Consider the following 7,431-nt stretch of genomic DNA (forward strand, 5'->3'; position numbering starts at 1 on the left):
TGCCTTTGGCAGTGGGGGAATTTTGTCAGAGGAAAGGCTACAGGATGTGACCTTAACAGTGCTAGAAAAGCCATTTAAAAGAAGGAAAATTACCCCACTTTGAATGGTAGGTTTTAATACCTAACAGAAATCTAAAGTGTCTTGCTACTAAGGAGGGGAGCAGTTATTTGTTTTGAAAGAGCTGGAAATACAGGCCATTGAGTTTTATGTACAAGCTATTTTGCATCTTTTATGCTGTTTTGCAGGGGACTTGTGTGCAAGATGGGGAGGAGTACAATAGGTGAGAGACGTGCTGTCCAAGAATAAAGTGACCAGCAAGAGATTTTAAGGTACATATATACATGTAATTTTATTGCTTTAAGTAGCTTAAGCTCACATCGCAAATACTAACCGTATTTGGACAAATATACAAAAAGCACAATAAGGTTATTTTCATGTCACCAAATATACAGATCATTGTCAGGAAGGGCAGTTGCCTACATTATTTGCAGCAGCTGCATTTGGTGGAAGGTTGTCCTTTGCAGATACATCCTTGGGCACACTTGACGCATCCAGGTGGGCAACAGGAACAACAGCCTGACAAGGAGTAAAAAAAAAAAACAACAACCCCACAGTGTCAGAATTAGTCCACGCCAAACAGTGACCCTACCCTGGAGTGGTGTGTGTGGCAGGCTGAGACAGACCAAATAAGCCTCCACAGCTATGGCTACATAAGAACCCATATGGGAGTTTTGCATTGAGGGTAAATGATAACCTAACCATATTCTGACACTTGGAGACCCCAATCCCATAGTTCTTATTCAAGCCAGACTCCCATTGATTTGAGTGGGAATTTTATCTAAACAAGGGCTACAGAGTTGAGTCCTTAACTGTTGTATTCACGGGGGGAAATCATGTGGAGCAATAGGGGGAAATCACGGCTATTTCTGCCTTCTGTTCCTCTTCCCATGTATGCCTTAACCCCTTCGATTCTTTTCTCACCATCTCCAGGTTAGTCTATTTACCCCCCACCTTCCTATTCTGGATCCCCAGTTTAAAACACCCTCACCTCCTGGGGTGTATTCTGGCTTTCACATCTTTCCCCAACCCTCTTCTATTTTGCAGGTGCCTTTCAGGTCTACACATACTTTGGTCTTTGCAAGGCAGCAGATGTGGACTAATATTTTGAGCAGTTTATCAGCCCCCCCCCTCTTTCTGCAGTTCATTGTGGAGGAGGGGAAGGAATTACTAGGACTTGCACTGGAGCATGGAAGGAGCCACAAAGAGAGGCAGACATGGGTCCCATGTCAGTTTCCCTTGTGAAGCCTCCTCTGTTCTGGGGCTGCTGAAGAGACCAGACTGCAGTGAGAGCTGAATGAATGAACTGGTAGTCTCACAGGGCTCTCTGGTCTGTAACAAATAAAGGCAGAATTTGTTTGATGTTAGTTTAGAAACGTTTCTTGAAAGGGGCCAAATTCATGCCTGGGGGGGAAAAAAACCGGTGAAGTTATTCCAGGGACTCATTTGGCTTACTAGATCAATCAATGGGTTCTGTTAAAAAAAGTTAGACCTGCACATTTTCTATGTGCATGGACTGTAAAGATTGTAAAACGCTACCCGCTAGATGGGTTACTGAAATCTGTGGAGCTACTCACTTTTTCGGCATGACGTGCATTTACAGTTTGTGCATTTGCAGTTGTTACCACAGGTGCAGGTGCCACCTAAAATGAACAAACAAGGGACAAAACATCCCATGAAGACACATGGGGTAGAAGCCGGACAGCTCTCAAAAGTTAGATTCCAGCCAGGACCCTACCCATATTTATAAATATCCACATGGTCACACGTGCCCATCAGCCCCTGGATCCTGGGGAACTCAGACAGCACGTCCTATTTCACTGTTTTTGTCTAAGGGAAGTTTAGGAACAGGTCTCCGGGAAGAAGCTGTTCCCCGTAAGCCCCTGATGACAGGAATGGCCTCAGGACCACTGACAGTAAATATAAAAGACTTGGGGTTTTTTTTTTTTTTTAAACGCAGGTTGCTACATTTTTGCTTCCAACTTTCATCGCTAGCTCAAGGGGAAAAACCCGGAGCTGCTACAGCAGGGCATCCCTCACAGTTTGGGGGCCTCAAGCGGGTAACTGGACGCTTACAAGAGGGACTCCTCCAGCAGGGGGTCTACAGGCTCTAGGACAAACACGGTGCAGCAGACAACGAAGTGCTCCGAGCGGCTACGCGCACCAGGGAAGACAGGCGACTGGACAGAAACCCCCGAGGTTACATCCCGCGGGACGAGGAAACCCCCCCCCCCCCAAGTCCTAAGCCCGCAAATCCTCCGCAATCGCTACCGCAGTGCGCGGGAGGCAAACCCTGCCCCGCTCGGAGCTCCCGGCTCTGGCAGGGGCGAGCCGGGTCCGGGATCTCTCTGCAGCGGGGGGCAGCGTCACTTACCGATCGCGCAGGGACAGTCCTGGGGGTCCATCGCTTGCTTGGCTCCAGCCGCCGGCTTTGCAGAGACGCGGGGCGGGGGGGGGGACCCAAAGGAGAAGCTGCACTGGAGAGGCGACCGCGGCCCCTTATTTATCCAGGCCGACGAGAGAGAGCGAGTGCAAACCCCCCGCCCCCGGCCATTGCACACGGCTCCGCTTCGGCCCCTGCCCGGGGCACTGCTGAGCCCGGCGCCTTTGCACGGGGGCAGGCCCTGGCGCGCGCGCGCCCGCCCGCCCGCAGCCAGCGCCGCGCGCCCGCCCCTCTGCACCCGGGCCGGGGCGGCGCCCCCGGGCTCAGCGCCGCGGCCCCATTGGCCGCGGGGGGAGATTGGAGCGCGGGGCTCCTCCCAGAGGGTGTCCGTGAGAGCGCAGAGCACTGTATGCACTCATCCCAGCAGTGATACAGCCTGTCTCCCTGTACTCCTTCCTCAGAGCTGCCTGGGGTTAGTGGCCTGTGAGCTCCTGGCAGAGTCGTGTGTTTGGATTAGCCGCGGGCAGTAGCACAGAGAACCAGGAATGAATGGCCCAGCCTGCTCCACTGGCCACTTACTCCGTGACCAGGGTTAGGGAAGCTTTATGCTCCTTCCAGTGCCACAGTGGTTGGTGTGTGTGTGTGTGAGTCTCTGCTCTAACTCCCTGCTCAGCTGTCCATAACTCTCCACAGTATGTTCACATGGAAGCATCTGCAGCAGCCAGCCCAGAAAAAAATGCAGTCAATGCAGGAGTGATCAGAGCCCTCTTGCACCCTACCCCGGCAGCGCACAGCTGAATGTTAGGTTCATCACCTCTAAAGTGTGTAACACTATTCATCGTGCCGTCACATGGCTTCGAAGGGGACTGGGCATGTGAGCTAGGGGTTAGAGCAGGGGGTTTGTTCTGTGCTGTTTGTACCCATTCCTTTTAGTTTATCCTGGAAACAGAATTTGGGGGGTTTTTTTTAAGAGATTCTGTTCCTGGTCTGCTCAACTTATTGTGTGGCCCCGTTTCCCCATCTGTATAAAGGGTCTTCTGAGGCTTTGCTAATGTGTTGCAAAGGGCTTTGAGAATCTTGGATGGAAGGTGCTGAACAAATGACTTGCTTTTTAAACAGGAGCAGTTTAGGCTGAATTGAAAAAGCCCAAGCCCAAGAGGTATTTTCAACGTGGGAAAATCCTTTAGCAGAAGTAAACACATTTTTTTGTTTCCTTCCTTTCTCGACCCTAATTCTCAGCTGCTGCTGCTGCGTTTGGCCAACATTTCCAAAAGTGAGTGGTGATTTCCTACGCCTTCATTCTTGGGGACCCTATTTAAGCTGCCTGGAAGGCACCAGATTTTCAGAAAGTGCTAAGCACCTGCCCTCTGAGAACCAGGCCCCTTTAAGGTGTCTCACAATGGATACCCCAAATCACTAATTGCTTTTGAAAATCTTGGCCTTAGTCCTGTGGAAGCTGCGCAGAACAAGATTTTGTATTTGTCAGTGATCCCTCAAAGTCGAAGATGATCTCTTTCACAGGTTTTATTTTTATGGGTCCTTTGTTGACTGAGTAGTCCGATTCTTGAGCCACAGGCTTGTTGGCAGACATTGCAGGTGGTGGTGGAAGTCAGGGCTGGGACGTGATTGCTGCATGACAATTCTTTCCTTTCTTTTCTGGTGTTTTTCTGTGACCAGGGCAAGGTGATTTTCCTCAACAGTGGACGTTCCCTCTCTGACAAGTCTTCGCCAGTTATCCCTATCCTGGGCTACTGTTTCCCAACGTGTGGTGTCAATGCCACATCTCTTCATGTTTATTCTGAGGGTGTCTTTAAAGCGTTTCTTTTGGCCTCCCTGTTTCCTTTTTCCTTCGGTGAGTTGGGCGTACAGCAGTTGTTTTCGTAAGCGTACATCAGGCATGCGTGCACAGTGCCTGCCCACCTCAGCTGGTGCTGGATAATCAGGGCCTCAACACTGAAGATGTTGGCCTCTGTGAGGACACTGGCATAAGGGCATGGGTGATCCTCCCGCTTTATGTTGAGGATCTTCCGAAGAAAGGGCGGGTGCTGGCGTTCCAGGTTTTTCAGGTGTTTTCTAAAGGTCACCCAAGTCTGACAGCCACAGAGGAGAGTTGGGATTACCCCCGCTTTATAAACTAAGTCTAGTGTGTGTTCTGATGTTGTGATTGTTGAACACCCGGCGAGACAGTCTGCCAAAAGCAAGGCTGGCGCAGCAGATTCTGTGCTGAATCTCGACATCTATCTCTGCCCTCCGTGAGAGATGGCTGCCAAATTAGGCGAAGTCTTCTACATTTTCCAGTTCTTCTTTGTCAATGTAGATTTTCCTTGCTGGGTCTGATTATTAAAGGGTGGCTGGCTGGTGGAGAACTTTTGTTTTGCCGATGTTCAGAGTTAGCCCTAGGCTTTTGTAAGCTTCAGAGAAGCAATTAGGGGCTGTTTGTAGATATATACCACTATAAAACACCTACACACACCCCCCCCCTTATAATACCACTATAAAACACATAATAATACCTAGAATTTACGGTGTTGTTCTTCAAAGCATGCTATGACCCTTAACTAAAAAAGACGCACAATATTCCTTGTAAGGCAGGCACGTGCGGTTATCCCCCTTTTCTAGACGGGGAAGGCAAGCAGCAATTCTGGCAGAGGTTTTGAAGCCTGGGAGCCGAAGGATAGGCACCTGTATGAAAATGACCCAATTTTCAGAGCGGCTCAGCCCCTGCAGCTCCCATTGACTTTACAGGGAGTTACGAGTGCTCAGTATTTCTGACAATTGGGTCAATTCTAGGTGCTTAACTACAGAATTAGCAGCCTAACTGTAGGAACTCGGGTTTGAAAACTGTGGCCTAAGTGACTCTTGCCCTGGGCCATACAACAAGTTAATGTCAGAACCAGGCTCAAAATGAGGCGCACCTGTATCTCCCAGGCCCGTGTTCTCTCCTCCAGACCATGCTGCCTTTTACGTACAAATTACAGGTTTCAGAGTAACAGCCGTGTTAGTCTGTATTCGCAAAAAGAAAAGGAGGACTTGTGGCACCTTAAATTAGCTGATGAAGGGGAAAAATGGCTGTGCTGTTTGTCCTGCAGGTTCAAGCAACTCTTCTGTGTTGGATCCCTTTTAATTACGTGATGTTATACCCATTCAATATAATTTAGCACCTAGTGGGCAGGCAAACTGTGCTTCTTTGCACACGGCTCCCTAGAGGACTGATGAGTAAGCCAGCAGCATTACGATCGCCTCCTCCATTCGCTCACTCACCTAGCCTGCTCATTTGCAGAGCAGCCACGGGCGCTTTCGCACAGGCAGGCGTTTTGGCCGGGAAGCTCCTTCTCACCGGTTGTTGTTACACTGAGCTTTTGCTTCAAGTTTCTCACTTGTGCAACTCTGCTGGAGGTGACAAGAGATGGGAAGAATGCCGGCACAGACAGGGTGCTGGTGGCTGATGGTACTTTTACGACCAGGTTGCCTAGACTTATTCTGAGCTTGTTAGATGACACACTAGTAAAACTGGTGGTGACCTGCCTATGCTCATACTCCCGTGGGTGGAACGGCACCAATGCTAATGCAATGGTGGGAAATTTTTAAGTAAAAGCTCAGTGTAGACACAACCTGTGGGGCCAGTTCTGCTCTCAGTGACACGAATGGCACCTGAGCCTCCTGCACTGGAAGGGAGATAGACTGGATGATGCAATCGACCTTTTCCATCTCTACCTTCCCTTATGTTAGGACTCTGTGAACCCCACTCAATTCAGTAGGGTTTTGCGGGAGGAAATGATAGCAAAATTTGGTCCAGTCTGTTTACAGAAGGAGAAAATGATTCTAAGAGTGTAGAACTGGCTGTTCTCTCTGAGGGCCTAATCCAAAGCCCACTGCCTTTAATGCAGTGGTCCCCAAACTTTTCAGGGTCATGCCCCCCCTTCTTCGTGTTCATGTGCCCCCTCCCCTCCCAGCTGGGGCTGTGGCTGGGAGCGGGGATGTGGCTGGGGGGATGCAGACAAGGGTAAGGGGGCCAAGGCTGGGGCTGCAGCTGGGGTTGGGTCTGGGGCCAGGAATGGGTCCGGAGCTGGAAATGGAGCTGCGGCCAGGGGCTGAGGCTGGTGGTGGGGCGGGAGCGGAGCTGCAGCCGGGCCACGGTGGGGGCTGGCAGCTGGACCCACCAGGTACAGAGCTGGGGCCGGGGCAGGGGCCAGAGCCAGGGCCAGGTGTGGGGCCGGGGCTGCAGCTGAGGGCGGGGCTGGAGCAGAGCTGGGGGTGGGGCAGGACTGGGTGGCACTCCCTCCCCTTGTGGGGGCTGGCCCAGGTGCCACCATGCCCCCTGAACATTCCTCTGTGCCCCCCAAGGGGAGCACGTCCCACAGTTTCAGGACCTCTTCTTTAATGGACTTTGGATCAGAGCCCAAGCCTGCACAGGCATACAAAGAGGAAAAGAGGTGCCAGATGTGTGAGAGGCAGGTAATTGAAGCCACTTCACATGGGAGGAAAAGTGTTGTGTGAAAATGCACAGGCTGCTAGCAAGAGATTGTATGTAAGGGTCAATAAGAGCAAGGCTCGAGTAAAAAGGATGGCAGGTTCATAGGAAACCATCACATCCCCACATCAGCAGTGCGACCACCTTACATTACTGCCCCAGGTAAGTTCAAGATGCCTACAGCTGCTGTCAAGAGAGTGTTGCTGGGCTTTTACCAGTTACCCACGCAAAGTGTCTGAAGACACCACTATGTAGCCCTGAGGGACGTTAGGTCATGCAGACTTTAAGCTGCTAGGACATTGGTGTGTGACCCTATGCCCCATACAGTATCCACAGGGCCAAGCATGTGCCAAGGAAATTACTGGCGCCAAAAGCATGAGTCACCCATGATGCTGATGGCTGGCAATTGGCCGGAGATACTGTGTACTGAATGGGTAGAAGGAAACATGACTGCACAAAGCAACATGGCTAGATCCATGGAATGGAAAATGCATCAAGGACTCAGTGGAGGTGGCACTGC

General features: G+C 50.8%; 1 long non-coding RNA gene across 1 annotated transcript; it reads left to right on the plus strand.

Annotated features, from left to right (window-relative positions):
* Window positions 1–2,062: 2,062 nt before the first annotated feature.
* Window positions 2,063–4,269, plus strand: LOC140896167 (uncharacterized). The gene is made up of 2 exons (XR_012154457.1): window positions 2,063–2,256; window positions 4,118–4,269. It is a non-coding gene; the product is annotated as an uncharacterized lncRNA (long non-coding RNA).
* The last annotated feature ends 3,162 nt before the right edge of the window (window positions 4,270–7,431 follow it).

Source organism: Lepidochelys kempii, chromosome 12, assembly GCF_965140265.1.
Source record: "Lepidochelys kempii isolate rLepKem1 chromosome 12, rLepKem1.hap2, whole genome shotgun sequence".
NCBI classification, from domain to species: Eukaryota; Metazoa; Chordata; order Testudines; family Cheloniidae; genus Lepidochelys; species Lepidochelys kempii.